This window comes from Pteropus medius, unplaced genomic scaffold (assembly GCF_902729225.1).
Source record: "Pteropus medius unplaced genomic scaffold, Ma_sr-lr_union100, whole genome shotgun sequence".
Classification (NCBI taxonomy): domain Eukaryota; kingdom Metazoa; phylum Chordata; class Mammalia; order Chiroptera; family Pteropodidae; genus Pteropus; species Pteropus medius.
This window is the reverse complement of record NW_024344253.1, coordinates 4675391-4702251: the sequence shown is the minus strand read 5'-3', so window position 1 is coordinate 4702251 and position 26861 is coordinate 4675391. Positions and strand designations below refer to the sequence as shown.

General features: G+C 38.4%; 1 non-coding gene across 1 annotated transcript; it reads left to right on the top strand.

The window, feature by feature from the left end:
- Nucleotides 1-19267: 19267 nt before the first annotated feature.
- LOC120607999 (5S ribosomal RNA) lies at nucleotides 19268-19386 on the top strand. Its single transcript, XR_005654284.1, has one exon. It is a non-coding gene; the product is annotated as a 5S ribosomal RNA (ribosomal RNA).
- The last annotated feature ends 7475 nt before the right edge of the window (nucleotides 19387-26861 follow it).

The window sequence follows — 26861 nt, the reverse complement described above, 5'->3', positions numbered from 1 at the left end:
ATTTTTCATAAAAGTCAGTACCAAGTTTGTAGATATAAATGAATGTATTGTCAGAAAGTTGACATAGTTACACAAGCTGCTAAGCACAAGTGTTCCTCATCCACCCCCTCTACTCTTTTTCAGGACCACTTTTCAGAGATGTAACTAAAGCATCTCCTGGTGAAAGCACTTCCCGGCTAATGGTTTATTAGGAAAGTCATTTTACATTTGCCATTTAGAAGTTGGTATCAAAGACAGAATTAGCATGACAAAATTAAACTATTTTCCACCTTCTAGAGGTAATACTTCAGTAAGTATAAAAAACTTGAAAATTCAGTGAAGACATAATTCTTTCCCTCGGAGGATAGAGCAGCTAGCGGGGAGGGAACATTTCACAGCCTTCTTCTCCTCTTGAATGCATCACACATTCTGAGGTTTATATTCTACAGGATGCTATAGAACACAAAACCCCGGGCGGAGTTAGACACGCCCTTCTCAGTGCCCTCTCTGCACTCGGTATGCAGCTCTATTTTATCACATTATGTTGTTATTATCTGATCGTTCCTCCCAATAGACTGGGAACTCTGCAAGGGCAGGAATATGTATAACTCATCCTCATACTCCCAGATCCTGGCACCATGCATGGCAGGGCTCGGCGCTTGATAAATGCTGAACTAATTAAATCACTGACCTTGCCCTATTCTTAACAGAGTAGGCGCATTTAAAACCCATTGCCAAATTGCAGTTCTGAAATTGAGCATTTATTCTCAAAGCGGATACAGCAGACATAGTCTTATTTACAAAATGTAGTTTATACACTTCCCCCTTTCTCAAAAGAAAGCAGCAAAACTCAGCAATCAATTACTCAAACCTGATGAGGGAAATGTTTACAAGTGACTGCAGCCTGGTATTTATCAGAGAGATATAACAGCCTGGATGATGGCAAGTTCAAGACATTTTTCCTCATCATGTGCCATTCCCCCCAGAATCCCCCTGTAAATCAGGTTTTAAGAATGATGGTAATGCATGCCTGAAGGACAATGAGCTTTGCCTGGAAATCAGACAAAGCCATACGTGAAATCCTCCAAATTCGCCAGAGTTCTTAACCACATTCACATCCCCTATATTTGAAATTGGTAATGAATGTATAAACATTCTAAGGTGGTTCTCAAGCTTTTCTAAGTCCTCAAAATTGCTGGTTCAAGAGGACTAGTATAGCTAGTAGAGTAGGCATATACTACATGAGATCATACCACCAGTCTAATTTTAGACCACAGCTAATGGCATTAAAAAAAAAATACTCAATAACATCTCCAGAAGAAATTTCCCTGAAAAGTGAAGAAATGGGGAGACTTAGGGCAGGGATCCCAATGAAGAAGGAATATGAAGAATTTTGGTTGCAGGAGTTTGACTAAGAGAGGGGGCTTATTAAAAAAGTCACAAGTGGCAGGTTTTGGCTTCAATAATTCCCACTTCCAAGTGTTCATGGACTTGTGTAGACCCTGCCCCCTGAGTGTGGGCTGGACCCAGTGACTGGTCTCTAACAGCTACGATAGAGCACAAGTAATGGGATGTCATTTCTGGGATCAGGTTACAAAGAGACTGTGCCCTCTTCCCTCTTGACTGCCTGTTCTCTTTTTGTCACTCACTGAAGAGTGCCAGTGGCCATATTAGAGCTGCCCTGTTATGGAGTCTCCTGTGGCAAAAAAAAAAAAAAAAAAAAAAAAACCACATCAGAACTGAGCCCAGACCACGCCACTTGAGTGAACTTGGAAGATCCACCCCTGGTTGAGCCTTGAGATAAATGCAACCTGACCATCTAGATGTCAGCCTTGTGAGAGACCCTGGGCCAGAGACACCCAGCTGAGCCACGCCCAGTTTCCTAACCTACAGAAACTGTGAGATAACAGATGTTTGTTGTTGTAAGCCACTAAGTTTTGAAATAATTTGATACACGACAGTAGGTAACTAACATGTAGCAACTCCTATTTATATTAAGTACATTCTTACTTTTCAAAACACGTATCCTGATTTTTACTTGTGTGAGAAGGTCGTCTGACTCCTTGTGTGGAAGTAGAGACCACTCTCTTAGGAACTAAGTGCTTTTTTGGATACATAAAGTCAAGGAGCAAATGATTACAGTCCAGGACTGGGCATCTTCCTTCCAGAAAGGCCCATCAAGGAGAATGTGGTATAATGGACCTGAGGGCAGTTTCCCTAAGGCCAGAAACCACAGTGGCCAAAGTACCAACCCATACACCCACCATCTTAGGACTTGTAGTGGAAATAAAATCATTTTATTTTTAAACATCTAACTAGATTATTTCATTAACCTTTTCAACACAGTGTTTTATAGGGAACTGCCTCTCTGTCTCCTCTGAATCAGTAGAGATGCCCTCTACGATCACAAAATTGATACTCAGCACTTATTTTGTGAAGGAACATAATTGCCTGGCTGCTATGAGACAACATTTTATTTCAGATTTTATTCATTGCTTATTCATGTCCGCAAACAATTTCCCTTTCACTCAAACTTTCCTGTATAATAGAATACTTTGTTAGGTAATGTTTACTAATAAACTGAAGTCAGAGGTAACTATTAGAAAAGATAAAGTATTCAATTAGAACAGCTTAATTACAATGTGACTTTGTATAGAATTCTGGATTGTAATTTTATCTGATATCAATCTCAAGTGTCCATTCGAACTAAGACATCGCACATTTGGTCCTGATCTGTGGTCTCAAGGACTCACAAATACAGCTGATGTTTTCTATGTTTTATAATGGGAAATATCATATTAGGCACCTATGTAGACATCTTTAGGTCTCTCAACCTGAGCTACCCCTACGAAATTATGTGTTAATTTCTCAAGTAGAGAGAACGTAGGGAGAAAGATCAGAATTTGTTATTGGAGGTCTGTTCTGCATTCTCTTTGGTGTTTTCCCTCTTTCAATACATTAATACGTCTGCAGCTGAAAATATACATGCATTCTTCTTGAAACGTTTTTTCAAGTTCTCTTTTTTAATGGATAGAATGTTCTGAAGCCTCACTTAACTTCTCACTCTCCCTACATCAATCCTAACTAAACCAGTGACATTATCAGATAAAGGTATTGTCCACTGGAAGACTGATTGGATGCCTGCCATAATCCACAAAATTGCCATTAACCCATATTTGGACAAACATTGACAAATATCTTGGACAAATATTGAACAAACCACTAGCTACCAAATATTGGCAGCTGTTGAAACAATGTTCAGGCTGTCATAAGACCTCACCTTTGCTTATTAATAATAATTTAAGTCAAACTTTTCTGACATTGTATTTTTCTTATAATATCTCATATCATTCATAAAGCATTATAGTTTTTTTCTTAGATCTCGTACCCTATTCGAAGAAGGAATAAATGTTGTTTCAGTCATATAAACTTGACTAAATTATCTATTATCTTTATATAGGTCTATGATAAGCCAGGCAAATTGAGGTGGCAATTATCTGGTAATTCTTCAAAGAAAAATCTGAATTACATAGATAGACCCATGTATGACTATTAAAAATAGGGAGGGATATCTCAGCTGTGAAAGTTCCCCCCAAGGAGCAAGGAGTCCCAGCACCACACCGGGTTCCCCAGCCCAGGGTTCCAGCGCCACTAAGAGAAGTCCTCATAACTTCTGGCTGTGAAATCCAGCGGAGATTATGATGAGCGAGATGGAGGGTGGAGTCCCAGGCACTCTTCTTAAAGGGCTCACACAAGGACTTACATGCTGATGGGCTCACTTGCTCTGAGCTCCAGCACTGGAGCAGCAGCTCCAAAGGCAGCAGGGACGTATGGGGAGGAAATGAGTTGTCTCTCTTCAGAGCGAGAGCTGGAGGGGCAGCTTTCTCTCAGACTGAAGTGCTGGCAGAGTCCATTGTTCCTTTGTTGAGCTCTCCCCGCACTCAGCGTATAGACTCAGACAGCCACCATATCTGAGTCTCTACCAATCTGGCTGACTCTGTTCACTCCACCCTGGTGATTCCCTGAGACCCTGCTGCACCCAACTTGCATACCCACTCAAAGTGGCTTTTCCATACAAATGGCCTGTTTTGGCTCATGCAGCAGACTTTCCTAAAATCTCTCAAAAGTTCACAAATCTCAAACAAGCAGCATCTGACCTCAGCATGCCCTGTACCTCTTGCTGAGCAGTCTTAAGCCTGGCATGAGTGGCAGCTGGCCTTGGTTCATAGCTGAACCTGTCCCAGGCACCTCCAAGCCCAGCACGAATAGCAACCATCTGCAGATCACTTTGTAACTCAAACCAATGGCCCGGGAAGGCATGCAACAGAGCTCTTTCCAAGAGACCTTGGGACCAATATACCTGGTAGCTACCACCCCAGAGCACCATAAAACCACCTCGACAAAAGACACACCCAAAGGCTGGACTGAGCAGGCGCCATAGTCCTACTAAAGCAAATCCTGCTCTGTAATGTTGGCCCCTGCACATCTCCTCCACTGTAGTCATGGCCAGGCCTCACAACCAATCAGCCCAAGAGTCAACAACTCCAACTGATGAGTGAACAGCAACCAAGGCTCAACCACAACAGGAGGGCACATACAACCCATATAAGGAACGCACTTGGCTCAGGTGACAAGGGAGACTGCATCACTGGACCTCACAGAATACCGACTACATAAGACCACTCTACTAAGACTGAGAGACATAGCAGCTCTGCCTAACACATAGAAACAAAGAGAGGAAGACAGCCAAAATGAGGAGACAAAGAAACATGTCCCAAATGAAAAAACAGAACCAAGCTCCAGAAAAAGAACTAAACAAAATGGAGACAAAATTGTTCAAACACAGACACAGTTCAAAACATTGGTTATAAGGATGCTAAATGATCTCAGTGATAACTTCAACAGAGATGTAAAAAAACATAAAAATGGTGATAGAAAACATTTTTAAAAAGTCAGAAATTAAGAACATAATAACATAAATGAAATGAAGAATACATTAGAGGGAATCAGCAATAAATTAGATGAAGCAGAGAACTGATTCGTCAGTTTGGAAGATAAGGTAGCAGAAAAACACCCAATCAGAACAGCAACAAGAAAAAAATCTGAAGGATTCTTAAGTTGGAGACACCCATGTACTTACATAGGTAAATACTGTCTCATTTTCTACTCCCTCCCTTCTTTATATCCCCTACATATATTTAAACACTTTTTAATTGTGAAATATAACATACAGAAAAATGTATAAAATATTATAATAAATTATAACAAACTGCACAGTTTATAACAAATTACAGATGATCCCTGACTTACACTGGTTGGACTTATGATTCTTCGACTTTACAATGGTGTGAAAGCAATATGCATTTATTATAACTCATACTTCAATTTTTCAATGTTGATCTTTGCCTAGGCTAGCCATATGTGGTACCATACTCTCTTGAAATGCTGGGCAGTTGCTGTGAGCCAGCTCCTTGTCAGCCATGCGATCTCGAGGGTGACAACCAATGCTCTATACTGTATTCTTTGTGCAAGATAATTTTGCCCACCTGTAGACTGATGTAAGTGTTCTCAGCATGTTTAAGGTAGGCTAGGCTAAGTTATGATGTTCACTAGGTTACATGTATTACATGCATTTCAACTTAAGATATTTTCAAATCATGATGGGTTTATCAGGGTGTACACAATCGTAAGTTGAGGAGCATCTGTATTGTAATGTGGATCCCTGTGTAACATTCTCCAAGGTCAAAATATTGAACATCATTAGCATCAGAGAACACCTCCAGCATGTCCCTTCCTCATCTTAAACTCCTCCCTCCCTTGGGGTAACCACTATCTAGATTTTGGTAATTTGTCCTCACTTTGCTCTATAGTTTTGCCACGTAAGCAGGAATCTGAGTACTTTTGTCTGTTTTTATCTTGTTTCTTCTGTTGACAGTACAGTTTTAGAATTTATATATGTTGCACATAGCTGTAGTTTTTAAATTTTCACTGCTGAATATTTCTTCATTATATGAATAAACAATTTGTCTCTTCATTTTACAGCTAGTGGACGTTGGGCAGGCTCCCTTTGGGGCCTGTCATAAGCAACATTCACATTCTTGTCAAGTGTACCACAGTGCACATAAATATGCCTGTCTATACTAACACATATCTCTGAGGAATTTCTGGTTGTACACATCTACGCATTACTAGATAATGCCAAAGTGTTTAGACCAACGTTCACTGCCACCAGTTTTTGAAAGCTTGTATCGCTCTTTGTTCTTGCCTCAGAATTATCCGACTTTTCAATGTTCTCCCATCTAGTGGGTATGCAATGGTTTCTCACTGAGGTTTTGATAGGATTTTGCTGATTCCCAGTGAGGTTGAACACAATTGGAGATGTACATTGGTCATGGAGATCTCCTCATCTGTAAAGTCTCTTGCTCATTTTCCTATTGGATTGGCAGTCTTTCTTTTTTCATTTTTAAAATGATTTGTAACACTTCTCTATGTATTATTCTAAATTATTGGTTAAAATTGTTGCAAATATATTCTTCCATCTTGCAGTTGCTTTTTCACTATCTGTCTTAATGGTGTATGGCAATGAACAGAACATCTTAATTTTAATGAAATCAAGTTTATTAATCTTCTTTTAGATAGTGCCTTGTGTCATGTTTAAGAAATAAATTTCTGCCTAAAGTCATGTAGATATTCTCATTATCCAATACAAGTTTTATTGTTTTTTGTTTTTTTTTTTAATATATGTAAGTCTATAATCCACCTGGAATTGATTTTTGTGTCAGATGTGACAGGGGATCCAATTTCATTTTCTACAATAAAGATGTCCACTGTCTCAGCACTATTTATTGAAACTACTAGCCTTTCCCCCATTGCTCTACAGTGTCACTTTATCATAAATCAAAGTGTCTATATGCTCCTGGTTCTGTTTCTAGAGACTCTGTTCTGTTCATTGTCCTGTCTATCCTTGTGCTAATACCACGTGGTATAAATTAATGTAGATTTGTATTAACTCGGCTACTCTTTAATCTTTGTAGTTCCATACAAATTTTTAAATCAACTTTTCACATTCCACACACACACAGAAAAGCCTACTAGACTTTTTATTAGATTTGAATTAAATCTATAGATCGATTTAGGAAAAAGTGACATTTTCTCAAATTTAAATCTTTCATTCAAATCCATGACCGATGTCTCTCCACATATTTCAGTCATTTTAGTTTATCTTAATAAAGTTTCATAGTTTTCTCCATAGATTTATTTTTAGGTAGTTACTATTTTAATCCTACATAGGTCTTACTTAAACTTTGGTTTCTGCTTGTTTCTACAATTACCTTGCGCATTGATTTTCTAGAGTTACTTTGCTGAACTATCTTAACTGTAATCTTTTATCTGTATATTAGCTTAAATTTTCTAACTACAGTGTTATCATATCATCCAAGAATAATACAAATTTTTTTTTCAAATGCATATGTTTTATTTGGTTTTGTTGTTCTTGTTTTGATGGGGTTTTTTGTTTTTGTTTGTTTTTGTGGGGTTTTTTCCCCTTATTGTAAGAGATGAAACAAACCTCCAGGAAAAAAGTATCGCATAGAGGTGTGATAGTGAGCAAACCTGCCTTGCTCCCAAACTCACAGGAAAATCTTACAAAGATTTGGCATTAAATATGACTAAACATTAAAAATGATATGTTATAGCTGTTTATTGAATACTTTTTATCAAATAAAGATCAATTCCATTCCATTCTTCCTTTGCTGAGTTTTTTTAAGACTTAATGAAGATTTTGAATTTTGACAAATAGCTCTGTTCATCTATTAAAATTACCATAAAATATTTCCTCATTTTTACTATGTAAATATAATAAATTTCATTAACTTTCTATGTCAATCTCATGTTCCTGGAATAAAATCAGCTTGGTCATTAATATATTATCCTTTTTATTTATTGCTATATTAGATCTACTAATATTTTGTTTAGAATATTTTTATCTATATTTATGGGAGACATTTGCCTACACTTTTATTTTTTTCATCATGTCCCTCAGATTTGTTATTAAAGTCATAATAACCTCATAAAATGAATTGGGAAACTAATCTTTTCATTCTCTGGGAAACTTTGTAGAAGATAGGAGTTACTTGTGTCCCAGAAGTTTGACAGAACTCAATAATTAAGCCATCTAGACATGATATTTTCTCTATAGAAAGTTTTTAAATTATTTTTTTCATTTTTCTAATAGTTATATAACCACTCATAGTTTCCATTTTTTTATGTTAATTGTGGTAAATATAAATTTTCTAGGGCTGTCTCCATTTCATTTAAATGTTCGAATTTCATAGTATCCTAGTATGATCTTTTCAGATACTGCGCTATATGTAATTAATGTCCTAGATTCGATTCCTGATCATTGTTATTCACACTTTCACTGTTTTCCTTGATCAGTCTTGGGGAAAAACAAATTGGACAAAAAATAACATTGAATTTCCTTAATTTGATAAAAAGTCTCTAATAAACACCTATAACACATGGTGTTTAATGGGTCTCCATTGTGTACTTCCATTTGCTGCCGTGGCCTCATCTTGTGTGTGTGAGGCATGTGCCATAAACTTTAACACATGGTTAAAGCTGAGAGACAGCCAGCATTAACCCTTTTCCTCTTTTTCCAATTCTTTCTCAAACATGATGGAACTAATGTTTTCCTTTCAAGGAAAGCACAGGGGCTTACTGATAAAACCGCACTCACTCAAACAAGAAGAGCTCAGCCTTTGACAACTATCTGGTCCACCAGCTAATTGGGCTGTGCCCTGGGCCTGTGATATGCATGAAGCCACAGGCTGCCAATTAGCAGTCAGTGGAAAATGGGAGAGTCTAGGTTAGGTCTACCTAAAGCATACGTGGAAAATGGATGAGCAGTCTTGCTGCACAGCACAGAGCAATCTGAACACAATGCTACAGTGGTTTTGTCATTATTTCAATGCAAATTGTAGCCCTATAACTATTTATTTTATTATTTTCCATCACTTTTCAATTTACAATAAACCTTGTTGGCAGTTCAGAAGAATGGAACTGTATTTTTAATGAAAAAATAAGTACTTACATATCTACCTCTGAGAAAGCTGATGACCATGTAACTTGAAAAAAATTGTCGACATTTACCATCCACTATAAAGGTTGTGATATCACCAAACACACAGACACATTTCTGCTGAAGAATTCTTTGCATCTTTTTCAAATGTAGCTAGGAAGACTGAGTCAGAAAATAATTCAACACGTGCAGCTGCAGAAAGTGCATTTACACAAGACTCTGTGAAGCTTATCTTTTCATTTAGGGCAAATGCCTGTTCTTCTAAATTAATTTCACTCATTTTGATTCCAGGCTTTCTTGTGCACATTGAAAAGTGAAGCAATAGCTGTGAACATGTTGGCTCCATTAGCAGCAACAGAACTTTGCACACTGTTTAATGATGCCAGTTTTGCAGTTGCATTTCCAGATATTTTAAAGAGAAAATAAGTTAACTCCAATAATGACTTGATTTTTCTCATCCAATTCAAGAACTTAGAGTAAAGCTCTTGGAAGAGCTGACATTATTGTGAATGTTATTATAAATTCTGTTTAAAATTAATGATGATTAATATATTTGTTTTAATTTTAAAATTAAAAATATGGTGGCAATACAACATAAATTTGGGTGTAGCATAGCAATGTGGTAAAAAAGTTGTCTTACAAAATTAGGAAACATACAGAGATTTGCATATGTGTGTTTACATATATTAGTAAACTTGGCCTATTTCATGTATATATTTACAAACAGTAAATAAAATTAGCAAACTTGACTATATATATTTATATTTGAGTAAAAATTCTGAATAACAAGTTTAGGAAACTTGATTTATTATCTACGTTAGCCAAATTAAATATGATATAATATAAATATAATAAGTTATATAAGATATATATACGGTATACAATTATACATAATTCTACAGTATATAATGATATGTTGTATAATTATACAGTATATAAAAATATGTGATAATGTATAATTATAAAAATATATTATGTATTATGTTGTATGTTATATATTCTATTATATCCATATATTCTGCTACATATTGTATATTGTATTATTTATTATATATAATAGATCAAATTTGCTAATTTGTAATTGAAATCTTTTATAATTTTACAGAAGGTTTTTCATCTTCATGTTTTATCAGTTACTGCGAGAGGTATATTAAAGTGTCCTGTTCTGACTGTACATTTGTTTATTCCTTCTTATAGTTATGACTGTTTGTATTTTGTATGTTTCAGGAGCATGTTATTAGGCAAACACAATGTGGGATTGTTGCATCTTTCTAGTGAATTGAACTTTTATCATTTTGTAAGATTATCTTTGCTTCTAGCAGTGGTTGCCCTAATTTTATTGAAGTCAACTCAATAGCAAAAAAAGCTATAAACTAATTTAAAAATTGGCAAAGGACCTGAATAGATATTTCTCAAAAGAAGACACACAGATGGCCAATGGATATATGAAAAGATGTTCAACATCACCAATCATCAGGGAAATGCAAATGAACACCACAATGAGATATCATCTCACATTTGTTAGAATGGCTATTCTCAGAAAGATAAAAGATAACAAGTGTTGATGAGGATGTGGAGAAAGTGGAACCTAAACTGGTACAGCCATTTTGGAAAACAATACGGAGGTTCCTCAAGAAATCAAAAATAGAACTACCATAAAAATGGGATCTCAAAGACATATCTACACACCACCATGTTCATTGCAGCATTATTCACAATAGCCAAGATATAAAAACAACCCAACATCTATTGGTGGATAAATGGATAAAGAAAATGTGAGAAACACACACAGACACACACACAGACACACAGACACACAGACACACAGACACACCACACACACACACACACACACACACACACACACACACACACACTGGAATATTATTCAGCTATGAATAAAGGAAATCCTGCCATTTAACAACATGGATGAACCTGGAAGACATTATGTTATGTGAACAAGCCAGACATAACTGCTGGTATAACTGCAGTTATGTGTAATCTAAAAAAAAAAAAAAAACTGAACTCATAGAAGTACAGTAGAACAGAGGTTGCCGGGAGCTCGAGGAGTGGAGAAATAGGAATGATATTGGTCAAAGGGTCCAAGTTGCAGTTACATAGTACGAACGACATACAGATCTAATACACAGGAATGGCGATTACAGTCAATAATACTACACAGAATACTGGAAATATGCTAAGAGTAAATTTTAGGTGCTCTCATTGCCAAAAAAATATAGTAACTATGTGTAGAGGACATACTGATTAGCTTGACTGCAATAATCGTTTCACTATATATATCAAATTACCATGTTTATACTGTAAATATATACAATTTTTATTTTAAAATATGTTTTTTAAAATATTTACTCCCAAGAGTTTGGAAGCAGTGTTGGATCTCTCAGGTGACCCATCATCAATGTCCTGCGCTTCTCTTCTGATTTCTTTCCTCTCTTTCATCCCACAGAATCATCTATATAGATATCAGAAAAGCTGCCTGTGACCCACAGTATATTCTTCTAAATCTATTGCTTGGGACATAAATTCTGCCTACCGATGTCAGGGCTAAGACCTCTAATGCTCAAATTCCAGATTCTTGAAACTCACGAGCCAAGAACTTCAGTCTTGTTTCAGAGCTATGCTCTAAAAACTTTCCCCCTAGCTAATAAATGACCTTGAGTAAATGGAAAAAGGTCAAGAACCCAATCTAAGAAGAGATAGGGAGACCAATATACTTATTGGAATATATTGAACTTGTGTTCTGTATAATCCTAGGAATTACTTGTTTTTATAAACATGGTTCTAAACTTGCCACATTATTTGCTAATGTAAACTTAGTGTGTGTGATTTATTAATAGAATAAACTACATTGAAATCTACTTTTGTGTTTTTCAGATGAATAATCGCTAGCTATCAAACCACTGAAACCTCAAGAAGCAAATTGTTGGAGACCTGTTGGGTCTTCCCTGAGAATCTGGGGGGCTGACTTAAGAAAGAGCTTCCCCTTGGGGAGCCATTCAGCTGGGAGCCTGGAGAGGGTTGTGGGAAGGACACAGGAATTGCCACCAGACTGACTTCGGTTTTAATCCCAGCAGCACCATGTACAAGTTATAAGAAACCAAGAAAGTTACTCAATCTCTCAAAGCTTGTTTCTCAAGCTACTATAAACATGGGGATAAAAACAACAACAACAACAACAAAAACACCTGTTCCTCAGAGTTATTTGAGAATCTATGACATAATATGTGCAATAGCACACAGCAAAGCCCTAGACACAAGGTAAGTGCTCAATGAATGTGTCACCTGTCCTTATCTTTCTTTTAACCAGTCTACAGACCTCGCAGAAAGGTCTATTCCAGCTCATACTGAGTCATGTGTTCGGCAGGAGGAACTCTGTGTATATCCACATATGCGGGACTATGAAAATGGCATTTTATGTGCAGATGTCTGATACCCTTAATTGTACCTTCTTCTAAACAGTCTCTCCTCATCTTTTTCAGCCTTCTAATCTGGTAACACTTCAAAGGGTTCAAGTTGATTCTTGCCCCAAAACAGGTTACTTTTGCTTTCGATAGTCTACAGCAAGGAACATTTTTCTGGAGATGGTGGAGAAGCCAGCAGCATAATGGACTCAAAATGCTAGCGCAGGACTCAAAATGCTGTAGCTCTCCATCAGTCACACTACAGAGCATATCATGCATAACAAGCAGCAGCTTTATTAGCTTGATGGAGCATGTGACAAATATGAAATGATAGCACGCAGCTAGACCAATCGTGGGGAGATGGGCGGATCAAATCATGGGTGCCACTGACAATAATTTCAGAGGCCAATTCTGACCAGCACTCTTTTTTATTAGAAACCCTCTGGGTGGTGACAAAGTGCGAGAGCCACCCAGCCCTGCAGAGAAGATGACCAGTGTCCAGACCGAACTCTACTGTCAGCATGTAACGAATCTACTTTCTTCTGCACCAGGATGCTACTAAAGTAACATATAATATGAATAAAAATAATTTATTAAAAGCCTACTTTTCATGTGAAATTAGGAAGGATATTTGAGGATTTGTTTCATTATTTTAATCTGGGCAAACTCTCCCGTCATCTTTTTTTCTGAAACACACTAAAGTTCTGTTTGTGACAGTATCTATCTTAGGAGCATTTGTCTATGGCATGAGGAAAATGGGAAGTGATTAGTCAACAAGCCAAAAAACAGGGCAGATGATGGAAACCTCATAAGGCAGAAGTGAACGTGAGTTCGAAAATCAGAGTTCAAACTCCTTCCTTTCCTGACCACCCTGCATTACCTGAAACACAATAAAAAATGCATCATCTATACTGGTTTGGTTCCCATATTCCAGCCAAAAGAACACAGTTTTTTAACGTACATGCAGATTTCCAATGCCTGTCCTCACATTATTCTGACCTTTCTTTTTTAGAATACAATGCTTATGTAATTTCATTTTGTCCTATTCCATAATGACTTTCTGATCCATAAGTATGTAATGAAATCACATATTGTTGAAATCATCAATTTGCAGACTGTGTAAGTCAGACTATGTCCCATCAAATTAAAGTTGAGCCTTTCATGGAGAAAAAAATTTGCTCAATGACCTAGGTGTTTTTCATCTTAAAATTCTTTATGTTAGTACCTCAAGTCAATTTATGTTTCCCTGCATAGTCCAAGTAATTATCATAATTTTCTATTTTATTCTGCTGGTATTCACACAACATTAGGCATAACATTTTACAATAATCCACCACAACCAGTTAAGACTGGCTCTATCGACAATGACCTTACTTTCTGAACTAAAACTAGGACACATGGTCTGCCAGATGGCAGAGTGCTTTACATCCAACCTGTACCCCTGAATCAGTCTGTCCTTCATCAAATCAGTTCTCAAAATGGCCTCTGGGATTATCTTCCTAAGACTGAAATCTGATGAAGCCACTCCTATGCTATAAACCTCTTGAAGTCTCCTTTTTTCCTAGAGGATAAAATCTAAACGTTTTGGCTGGGCATGCGAAGCTCCAAACGGCTGAGGCCAAGCCATCTCTTTCACTATTCCACCTCACAAACCCTTCTGTCCAACCATTCTGGATTTCTCACCATGTCTTAACACAGTCTTTTCCAGATTCCACAGCTTTGCACCTGTTATTTTCTGTGGCGCATATGCACGCGTGCACGTGCACAGACACACACACACACACACACACACTTCCACCTATCCTTCAAATCAAATTCAAACGTCTCCTCTGAATATCTTTCCCAGATTTTCTCATGCTGTTAGTTGTTTCTAAACAACATATTTGTGCCTCCATCAAAGCAGTCACCACATTTTATATAAAATTATCTGTTTATGTAGTTAGGTCCATTCCTAACCCACTATATAGTTAGCCCACTATAGTTATAAATGAATGATGTCCAGGGATAACTCCAAATTATAACTGTCTACTGGATACTGGAGTCTGTTTTTCCCTTGCCATCTCATTAGATGGATTCTATGTGGTCAAGACTTCCACTTGGGGGAGATACTTTAAAGATGGTACCAGCAGCAGGCGAATGAGAAGACAGCCTAGTGACCTTTAAGCACTTTCCAATAACTTTAGTATCTTAAATAACTCCTCCAAACCTAAGGTGATAAGTGTACAACAACAGAAATAATCAGCATCAAAACAGTCCAGTAGTTTAATCAATAACTGGCAGTCGTAAGCCAGGTTTCACATCGAGTTTCACCGTGTGGAAAGGCAGTCCAGCTTGTTTGTTAGGTTGAAATTCCATATCAGGTAGAGCTCGGGGTTAATAGCTGAGACTTTTCTGTCTCTAGAAAGCTAATCACAAACGACTACCATATCCAGTATTGTGGGTAACTAAAGAAGATCAAGAGGTGTACCGAGGGGGAAAGAGTGAGAAGTCAGTTAGTATGGAGAGGCGCTAATTCCAAAGGACAGGGCACGATAATGACAGAAATGCTTTCTTTCCCTTCCGCAGAAGTTTTCTTTGAACGCACGCATAAACTCCAGGCAAAAATGCTTTGCTTCAAATATTTAGACTCCTGCTGACAGTCAGAGTCAGTGGGAACCGATGACATGCCAAAGGACACGCACTGCGAGCTCCTAACTTAGAGTTCTGGGGCTAATTAGAAAAATCGCACCATGCCGCGTCATGTTCTGGAGGCTATATTTCAACTACAGAACATGGTAACAGACCTGGCCTAAAAGGACAAAATACCTTTCAAAGAATTCCTGAAGAACAGAAGGAGATTCAGCTCTACTTGCCTCTCCTCGAGCACCCCCCCAAAAAGAAAGAGGGTTAACTTCAACAAGCATGTCTTTCTCATTTCTCAAATTTTCATCTCTCATATTTATGAGATTTTTCCTCTCTCCTTGGCAGTAAAACAATAAAAGTAGAAACCATCATTGAGTTTCTAATACAATGAAGGAGAGTGTCAGCCTTTGCTCCCGAGCCAAAGACCCTGCAGTAGAATTGGGAGGTCCACGTGGACACTTTCCAACGTCCATGTGCAGCTGGTACTTAGAAAGGCGTCTTCGGCTAATGTGGGCTGCTCTCAGCCCCGTCCAGCGCCTGCAGCCAGTTCTGTCTTCGGTGCCCTTCTCACACATCGAGAGCACTGATTTTATTTGGTTCTAATTCCCACTTTCCCACAAGCTGCAATGCCTGGAACTAGAATTGTGACGTGCCTCTCCTTCTTCAGGAGCCTCCATACCATGGTTTTTTCTTGCAGGGATGCAAGCACAGTTTTTCCAGAAGATATCATCTAAACCAAACCTAGGTCATCAAAAAGGCATGGCTCAGACATAGTCAAAGTATAAGTCTCTAGGAGAAGAGACGCATCAGAGAACATCGATCACAGTATCTGATGGAAAGTTTCCATCATCTCCAAATAGTCAAAATTATCAAAATCACAGGTCCATTACAAAGTCGCTTTCCTTATCAGCACGTTTGAAGGAAATAACAGGCCTTGGCTGGTATTCATTCAACTATGGAATTAAATTCATCAGAAGCTGCACAATTTGTGTTTTCTAACTGCCTTTTTCTGAGATCGTCGAGAGTCGTTTAGTGCTGATATGTGAACCAAATGAAAGTTGTTCTGAGACGAGAATTACTCAGGCCAAATTACTTGAATGTCAAGTATGTTGATAAGAATAGCTTTTCAAAGGTGTAAACATGTGCAGGGAGCAAATTTAAGCCATTCTTTATCAAATAAATAACCTTGTCCTTGCACCCATTTTTCTGCTGAAGCAACAGAAACGCTAGTAACACATCCTGAGGAAGCAGCAGAGGCCATCGTGGCATCTGTACCTCGTATCCAGCCTGTTTCACCTCCTTCTCACACTTATGATTCTGCTCGCCTTTATCCTCATGATAAAAGCCAAACAAAACCTCAAAATCAAATATTAAAACCCGAGATTATTTATAGGTGCCAAATTTCTTACGACACAGCTACACTACATTCAATCCAGTTCTGCATGCTTACGAAAATTAAGCATGAAGCATCATATTCAGCCTACTTCTGTAGTATCTGGGGTGCTTTGCAGCAATTCAACATGTGTGCGATTCCTCTTTGGTGGAAAAAAGTACAAAGATAGATGACATCACCTGAAAAGCAAAAGAAGTGAGGGCCTGAGCCTGTGGAGGCAGTTTAATCACCTGCAAGCAGTTGATCATTCAGCATAATACACAGGGCCTTAAAAGCCTGCTGTGACACTCTCATTTGTCCTGTGATAGAGTGCTCATTGCATGGGAATTTAATATCCCCAAAGCAATCAAACTTTGCAGTGCACAGAATGTGCCTATCATCTGTAAACTAGAAGTCACAGTACAAGCCACTTCGCTGACCGGGGAAGCCAGAGTCTGTTTCCCATAGGAAGGTTCTCAACCCCAGTTTGCATACAAGACTTATTTCTGGATGCCCAGGCCCCACCTCAAAATGAATGTTTTTCAAAGCTACATAGGCGATTCTGTCACAGACCTGCGTGGAGAATCCCAGCAACGCGCTGTTGACCTTTCAGCGCTGTTGCTGGTGTGTTGTTTTGAAATTCGGGCCCAGTGCATATACTGCCTTCCAGAAAACTAAGGTGGCCTCATTTGTGGAGGTTTTCTCTGCAGGTGGGCAGCCCCCAGAGAAGTTCTCTGATGGAGTATAAATCTCTCTTTCCATAGAAACATGCAAATCTTCCGGCCGTACTGCTCCTGATTAGCCTGGGACAAAATGTCTTGTTCCAGGCAAAATAGGTATTATTATCATCATTTTATAAATAAATGAAAAATCTGAGCAGTAGAATGACTTGCCCAGTTTCATATGACTGGCTAAAACATGGCTGGTTCAGAGCAGGACTAAGATTTTCTACCTCTAAGTTTTTTTTTCTGATTTTCAGCTGTATTTTCTATTGTGTTATCTTCACCTCAGAATAAAATTCCAGGTTAGAAAATCAGGATGTTGTCTATAAAAACAATAAAAAGCTGTTTATTTTAAACCAGTGGTTTACAAAGTGTGGTCTCTGAATAAGCAGCATGAGAACCACTTGGGGATTTGTTAAAAATGCAAATTCTCAGTCTTCACCCCAGACCAGAACATCAGAACCTCTGTGGGTGGGGCCAGCCCTCCAGGAAATTCTAAAACCTTAAGAACCACTGTTTTAATTAGGCAAAGGCCAGACTATAAACCTTTCTCCTAAAAATCTTATTGAAATGAAACTCCATAAAAATATTTTCAAAAAACTCAAAGATGAAGCCAGAGAGAAATAATTTAAGGCTTTATTACAGTAACTAAAATAAATGAATATTTAGCCAAAGCAGCAACATTTCTGAAGTCTACACCTCAAAACTGCTACAGAGCAGTAGCGGTGGAATTCTCTAAAGGTCTAAGTCAAAGAGTCCACCATAAGCATCGGCCAAGCATATCTGCACCTGTGTTCTCTGCGAGTCCCGCCCGCCCCCCACCCAACCCCCAATGACAGAGGATCCTACGGGTCGTCTTTACCAGATGGTTCCTTTCGGAATTTCCATCATTTCCACATAATGTTTAGAAGGTGGAAAGTGATCTATTCGGGGTCATTCTCAGTCTTTTCACAGCTCCTCACGTGCATGAATCCTCCCTTGGTTTCTACCACCCAACTCTCTTCCAATTCATTCCTGCTCTCTGGCACATCCTTCTCTCTCTGCTTTGCATGATCATCCTCCTCTATCCAATAATTAAACGACATTAAATGATGAAACTCCCTTGAGGGTCTGTTTTAGCCTTTTTCTCTTTCCAGTTTCTATATTCAGGCGATTGTGTCCATATCAATAACTTCAATTTTCACCTATTTACAGCTGACTCACAAATTTGTGACTATTCCTAAAGTACAGACCTTTTTTTGAAGTTCCAGACTCATATAAACAATTATTTACTAAATGTCTCTACTTTGATATCTCAAAGGCACTTTAAGAACAACATAAGACAAAATTGCATTCATCGTTTCCAGCCTCCGACCCCACCCCTGTGGTTTCCTTGCAGTGTAACCATTGCAAGAGTGAGTGACGCAAGCTCCCATTCTGGTAAGCAAGGCAGAAATCTAAAAAACATCCTCGATACTTCCTTCTCCCTCACCCCTGATATCTACCCCAAAACCACATCTTGTTTATTTGAATCTGTCTACTGCACTCCATTTCCTCTATAGCAATCTAATCCAAACTACCCACATTTTGTTTGGATGGTGGCAGTACTTCTTCCATTTAAACCACTACTAGTCCTGCATGCCGATGTTCACAGCGGCATTATTCACGGTGACCAGGACATGGAAGCAACCGAAGTGTCCTGCGATAGATGATTGGCTAAAAGAGCTGTGGTACATATATACAACGGAATATTACTCAGCCATAAGAAGAGATGAAATACTGCCATTTGCAACAACACGGATGGACCTTGAAATAATCATGCTAAGTGAAATAAGCCAGACAGAAAAAGTTGAAAATCACATGATATCACTTATATGTGGGATATAAACCTAAAAGCAGCAAATGAACAGGACAAACAAATAGAGACTCATGGACATGGACAACAGACTAGTAGTTACCGGAGGGTTAGAGGGAGCGGGGAGGAGGGAGGTAGAAAGGATAAAAGGAGTCAAATATGTGGTGACAGAGCAATCTACGGGAGGTGAACACACAATATAAATATATATATGCCTTACTGTTAAAATATACAGCAGTCTACGGCCATGCCACCCTGAACAAGCCCGATCCCGTCTGATCTCGGAAGCTAAGCAGGGTCGGGTCTGGTTAGTACTTGGATGGGAGACCACCTAGGAAGACCAGGTGCTGTGGGTGTAAAAAATAAAAAATAAGGGATTGTAAGCTGACAAGGTCCTTGCAATCTGTGAAGTCAATCAAAAGTTGCGTCACCTAAAAATATATATATACACATATATACAACTGAAACTTAACTGGATTTCATTAACCAATGTCACCATTAAAAAAAATAATTAATTAATTTTAAAAAGAAAATAAATAAAAAATAAGCCATCACTAGTCTATTCTCTAGAATGCAGGGTGATTTTTTTCAAAGTACAAATCTGACCACTTCATTCCACCACTGCTTAAACTCATCAGAGGCCCCCCATTAATCTCAGGCTAATGATCCCAATGCTTACTATTGCCCACAAGATCCATCCCTGGCCTGGATCCCACCTGCCAGCCCAGCCTCATCTGAAAACCATACTTCCACTTTCCCTCTGCAGGTTAACCACATTGGCTTTTTCTCGAATGGGCACATTCCCTCAAGTCATGGAAGCTAGAATATACAATCTCCTTCATCTGACCCATAACATCCCCCTTTCACCTCTTCTTTTAAGTTTTATCTCACCCTGCAGTTAATTACCCTACTCCTAAGTTCTCTATCTCCACGTTTATCATGGTTGTAAATTTCCATTAAACTGTATAATTCTTTGATTGTCTGTTGCCCTCACTAAACTACAAGCAGCCCCCATGAAATCAGGAATCACGTCTACTTTTGTTCCACTATTGTATCCTAAGTCTCTCACACATTTAACAAATATCTGTGTATCAGGAAATGTTCTAGGTACTGAGGACACAGTAATAACAAGACAGAGAAAGTGCCATCTGTTGTGGTACTTATACCGTAGAGATAGGAGACACATGACAAACACATTTTTAAAATAAAAAATAAAAAAATAACAGATAATAATAAGTGCTATGCAGAGAATTAAAATAGGATGATATGATAGCATGTGACAGATGTTTACTTCACAGTGAAAGAAGAACTTTTTGGAGTGGTAGAGTTGAAAATTTCAGTTACTATTTGAATGACAAGAGATAATCAGTCATGTGAAGATCAAAGAACATTCCAGGCGGAAGAAATAACTACTGCAGAGACTGTAAGATGGGAGCCAACCGCTGGCACAATGCCAGGGTCATTACGATTGTTCAATAAATATTAATTGACTGTTGTTACAGCAAATAGGCCAATAAGCAGAGCCCACGGAGGAGTCACTAACTCAGGCTTCTCTTCTTTAGGCCGTGAGGGGTGGAAGGGATGAGGAGAAAGGAGCATGTGACATGAATGGTTTCTGTTGTAGTTGTTATTGACTGATAGATCCTCAAGGCTGCTTTCCAAGCACGCGAGGTGTGACACATTGATTTTTGTAATTTCTATTGTGAGACAGGGATGACTAGTCTTATTGACAAGAGTGATTCAGTAACTTGCACACAGTGAGACTCTGGACAGGCTGAAGGAAAAGCTGCAGTGTCTCATTAAAACTATTTTCTTGATTTAAGGTTCCCCTTTCAAAGTTCAGCTAAGTGTGTAAACAAATTCATAATATCTAGAGGATCCTTCGAACATAAAATATAATTTTTTAAGTCCAGAATCATCGCAAATCTTTTTTCCAGCCCTTGGGTACTCTTTCAAATTGCAGTTGTCCTTCGTTATTTTTCTCTTCCTCTAACTCCAGCGAAACAATAAAACTTTACGCATTGACTGATGAATAAGACATGCTCTTCCCCAGGCAGAAAATGGGATCAAAGCAAAGTATGTTACTCAAACCATCAGCTTTTCTATAAAGCAAATGTTTCTTCATAGGATGAACTAAAATGTTAAAATATTTAAGGTATAAAAGAAGATGGTCTGGAAAGTCTCTTAAAATTGCTTAACTGCATAAATAAATTGGCGCGTTGAATAAGACTTTTAAAATAATCAGTTTTCAAATTTTTTTTTATAATGACTGTGTGTGTGTGTGTGTGTGTGTGTGTGTGTGTGTGTGTGTTATGAGAAAGAGGAGAGATTTTGGAAATTTTCTAAATAAAGTTATTTAAATAAAAGAGCCTCGTGCCTTTCTTTTTGAAAGACATCTCTTGATGACAGAACTTAAAGATGCTTCGATTACCCCAGATCATTATCACTGATGAACTAATAATCAACTCTATATAAACCGATTCAACTTATTCAATGGCAGTTCCTTTGGGAAAGTTACCTATTCCCCCCAAGCTTCAGCATCCTAATCTTTAAGATGGTGATAATATTACCTCTCTCGCATTTAGATAATGCCAACAACATCTACTATATCGCCTACACGTGGAAGGTAGAAAGGTAAAGATAATTTTTATTAGCATGATGTCTTCTTATGAAAAGAATGAGACCTTACAACCTGAAGGTAGGTAGTGGGTTTACATGTTTGGATGAAATACACGGGCCACAGTTGCTGACATCACCAGTCCATTGGTTTTCTGGGAACGTGACCTAAGAAGTTGCTCTCCATCCTAGCTGATTGTCAGATTCACCTGGAGAATATTTTTTAAAGTACAGATTCCCAAGGGAATCTGACAGTCAATGAGGTTTGGGAACATTGAGCTGGAAAACATATTAAAACACCTAATACTCTTGAGCATTTTTCACACATTCCCTCTTATAAAAGCTCATGACAACTCTTATTGTATTGAAAGGAGAACGGAATTTGGAGTTAAAAGGACTGGACTTTTAGTTTCCACCATCAGACTATAGTGGCACAAGGTACTTAATTTCTATTATCCTCACTTTCTTCACCTATAAAATGGAAATAAAATGTAGTAATGCCTGCCCTACATGCCTATTAGGCCTTTTGTAGATGCCAAAGCACCTGCAAATATAAGGCACCATTATTAAGAATGAGAAATGAGGTGTTCTGTGTCCTGAGTGTCTTTATTAAACAGTAAAGCTACGTAAAAACATGAACATCTGAGGGAAGAAAATGTATGACATGCGTGTGTGTGTGTGTGTGTGTGTGTGTGTGTATATGTGTGTGCGCGCGCGTGTGACAATATTAAAGATAAGATGGGCCTAACAAGACTTTAGGTGGTGTCACCTTTAATCGCACTTGTTTGTTTTTCAAGGTTTCCAATTGTTTGAGTGAATTTAGGAAAGAAATATGTTTTAAATCTGAACTCTAGAAAATTTATCTTCTAGAATAAAAGATAATGTCTACATATTAAATTCAAGTATTTGGGGAAACTACTATCATTCTTTAATGTTATATGCTGCGTTGTGAACTATTCTATGAGTGCTTATAATGAGAAGCCATTATGGGATTCTCACCCCTCCTCTATAAAATAATTTTAATTTTTGGTTGGTTTTACTTTAATAGTTTCCATTCTTCTAAATCACCACCTAAATTAGATTTTATAGTAAATGGGAGCACTTATAAAAGAAAAGAACGAAATTAAAAAGTCATGTTTTTAATGCATATGCTACAGAAACAAATTTTTTTCCTACGGATACAGAATTAACTTTCACTTATGAGCCTAGATTATGGGTTAAAAGACAATTGCAATGGTTCTGTGAAATTAGTGTATAACTGCAATGCCAGCTTTAAGAAGGATGTATATTACGCTTCACCTAGAGACTAGACAGTGACCACTTACGATCCAAGCATAAAATGTCCTCCTATTATTTTCTTAACCCTGGACATTAAAAATTAGAGAACAGGTGGAAAGAGCAGGAGAATAAAAGGGACACACTCTCAGAGTAAAAGTAACACACACAACATGAGGAAGATCCACTGGCACCTGGAAAACATCTCACAAGCAATCAGGAGACAGTCCATTGAAAAGGTAGTCACTGTAAAATTGGATTTTGACATTGTAAAGATGTTTGGAAGTACTTCAGAGAGGTAGAAAACTATTTTGAAACAGGAGCTGAGTTTCAAGCTAATACAGGGACTAGAGAAAGAAGAGTTGAAAAAGAATATTTTAGCTGTGTACTTCAGCCATGTCCAATAGAAAGGAGGACTTGTTTCTTTTTAAAATCCAAATTACGAAATGTGAAGAAATCTAGGAGAAAGAAATGTACTTTATCAAGCTAATATACATTGATCAAAGTTATTCCTAAAGAACATTTGCTCTAAGTCAGACTTCCTCGAGCTCTTTATTCTTATGACATTTGGTTTCCTACGAATGCAGCCACAGAGAAACCTCAACTATAATGCGCCCAAAATATCTCCTGTTGAAAATCAATAATAACTTTCTGAATTACCAAGAGGTCTCCTGAGAGTTTGGTTAATGTCAATAAATCTCCCAGAGGCTGATGAAACAGAGGGTGAAGACAAGTATCATGGAGGTAACTATGACAAAACAGAGTAGTCAAGAAGCACCACCTACCCACATCAAACACACTCACAATCACATGCACAAACACATGCAAAGAACACCCTCAACTCTGAGAAGCCTTGGACCTCAGGAAATAATATCCTCAAAATTAGAATCCCCAGATTTAGCAAATAAAAACACAGGATGTTCAGTTAAATTTGAATTTCAGGTAAACAACAAAAATATGATTAGTATAAGTATGTCTTGTACAATATTTGGGACATAGTTACATTAAAAATTATTTGTTACTTATTTGAAATTCAAATTTAACTGGGCCTCCTGCATTTTATCTGACAACCCTACATAGAAAGAAGTCTACGCACCCAAGATTCAAAAACACACTAAAAATTAAATGCTGTCACTTTAGACACTCAACTGGCCCCAACAATAAGAATCCAATCACAGATTCCATTACTGAAATCACATGATGGCCCTCTAATAGGAGGTAATCATCAGAGAGGTAGACAGGCAATAGTAACTTGAATTTATGCTGTTAAAGGCATCGATAAAACCTATGTCTTTGTTTGTCCTATAATGTTTAACTGAGAATTAATAGAAGTCCCTTCCAAGGAAGCACAGGATAAAAGGTGCTGACACCACCTCTCTGGGAGGGAAACCAGTCAAAACAACATAGAGAAGGAAAAAGTAAACATTCTAAGACAAGAAGGAGGCCGAGGGAAGTCCAGCTGAGGCAAAGCTGGATGGACTGACACATGACCAAAGGAGAAAACAAAGGACTGTCCTGTACCCTCCTCCAAACTCTGGGTGTATCCCGAATATTTAACAGTGACAGTTTCTTAATGCACTTAACCTTAACACCCTTCATGATGTCGCTGACATGACTAAAGGCCGTGTGTGCGTGCATGTGTGTGTGTGTGTGTGTGTGGTTTCAGCAAAAATGTCAGAGACTATATATACCAAGGTGTTAATAGTTATCCAAGAATAGTGAGATTATAGTTTTTAATATTTCTCTACTACAAACATAGAGTTTTGAATAAGATTTTATTGATAAGGGAGAGAGAGAGAGATAGAAAGCCTGCAATGGAGATTCAGACACGGAATTTTCCATCTTTCCATCTTCTATATTCTCCATCTTTTGTCTGCATGGCAAGCATTAAAACATGTCATGTGTCCCTGCAAATTGCAAAGCTGGAAGGTATCTTCGAGGTAATAGAGTTCTTTACCATCACATAGATGGAAGAACCCAGGCCTAGAGATGCTTAGCATTGTGCACAGTCAGGGTGCACAGCAGCGAGGCATGCAAATCAGATTTATTGCAGTCAGGGTGCACAGCAGCGAGGCAAGCAAATCAGATGTATTGATTCTTAATCCAATTTATGAGGTGGCAGGAGAAGGAACATTGTGACACTTTAAGGTTCTCCAGTGTCTCCAATCAACTCCATTCAAATATATATATACACATACACATAAATGTGAGGTTTGGGGGTCCAAAAAGGAAAGTATGGAGTTAGCAAAGTTTGAAAGTGTAAGTCCAATCAACTTGGGGACATTGTCTTCGGTCAATGGCCGATCTCCCTGGATGCACTGAGTCGTTATGCATCTATAAAACACCCCTCTTTAAATGCTGGTCTCTGCATTGCATTTTCTCCCTCCATAATGCCCTCCGCTGGGTGAAGGCTGCCTGGTAATTGAATCACCAATGGCCTCCTCATCTGCTCCCAAGACAGTAAGGGAAAATTATTATTAAAACCCTAACTTTTTTCATTGTCAATTTTTTAAATGTAGCTAACTGATCTATAGGCAGCATTAAAGAAAATTTTACAATGATACATGCTACCAAATTGCCTTAGGTAAAGTGAATGTGACAACATCTACAAAGTCCTTTGAGCTCCCCAGACACGAACATCAAATATGAACAGCAGTAGCCTTGCACTCAAGAAAGGTTACCACTGAGCCTGGCAATACTCCAAACCATTAAGTAACTTCCCTGCACCCCATCTGTATTTCTCAACTAGATATGGAAATTGAAACTAGGAACCAGTAGTTTGGGGTAGAAGCAAATGACAAAATTGTTCTGCAGCGTGGGTAAGAAAAAAAGTGAGAGCTGCAAAGGGGAAGCTCTACGAGCAGGGAGTGTAATGAAATTGACTTTTAAATTGAACTTCTTCCTTTCCCACGTGTTCTAAACCTGACATCTTTCCCATAGGCCTGCAGATGGTGCCTCTGGGGCGGTGGTCACTGATGTCTGAAGGGTAAAACTGGAACGGAAACCCACATCCTGGCACCTGCGGGGTCAGCTTCATTAAGGGTTGGCCCTTGCTGGTTTCCAAGAGTGGCCCCAATAAATGTCACTCCCAACAAGGATCCCATAGAATGCTGCCTTTTCTTTAGTGGTCCAGTTTTACGTTTTTTGGGTATCTTAAGTCATTCTTGGAGTCTCTTTAGTAAAACCTAAGATACATCTCATCCAGCAAAGGGAAGTTCAATGACTAATTTATATCTTGGTCCTCAACGAACATCTTTTGTTTTTAAAAATGACTTCGATTGCCACAAATTCATCGCTCTACCCTTCCTCGGACAGGGTTTGCCGGTTTTTACACTGACTGTAATAAAAGTATGCAGAGGACGTGACCAGCTAGTGGTTTTATCATGCATAAATTGTCATTTTCTGCTGTTGGAGCTGCGTCCTTATATAGGGAAAATCTTCTGAAGAATTCTGTGAATAGCAGAGATATTAGACCTTAACTGCAGTGGGTGGAGGAAAGCTGCGGAGGAGAGGCAGAACTCTACTCCAGGAATCACTAAAAAGGAGAAAGGCCACGAGGCTTGTCCACAATGCTTTTTCCATTTTACAGAATAAAAATCCTAGGCAAAGAGAGGATTGCTTGCTTAGTTTAGACCAGTGGCCCCCAACCTTTTTGGCACTAGGGACCGGTGCCCCTATGAGAATCTAATGCCTGCTGACCTGAGGTGGAGCTGAGGAGGTGACGCCAGTGCTGGGGAGCGGCTGCAGATACAGATGAAGCTTCGCTTGCTCCCTCTTCCACCGCTCACCTCCTGCTGTGCGGCCCAGTTCCTAACGGGCCACGGACTGGTACCGGTCTGCGGCCGGGGGTTTGGGGACCTCCGGTTTAGACAACTTAATTATAAAGATTCCTATAAATACTTTTATAATATCTAAAGCGCATTATACTTTTTACTGAAGC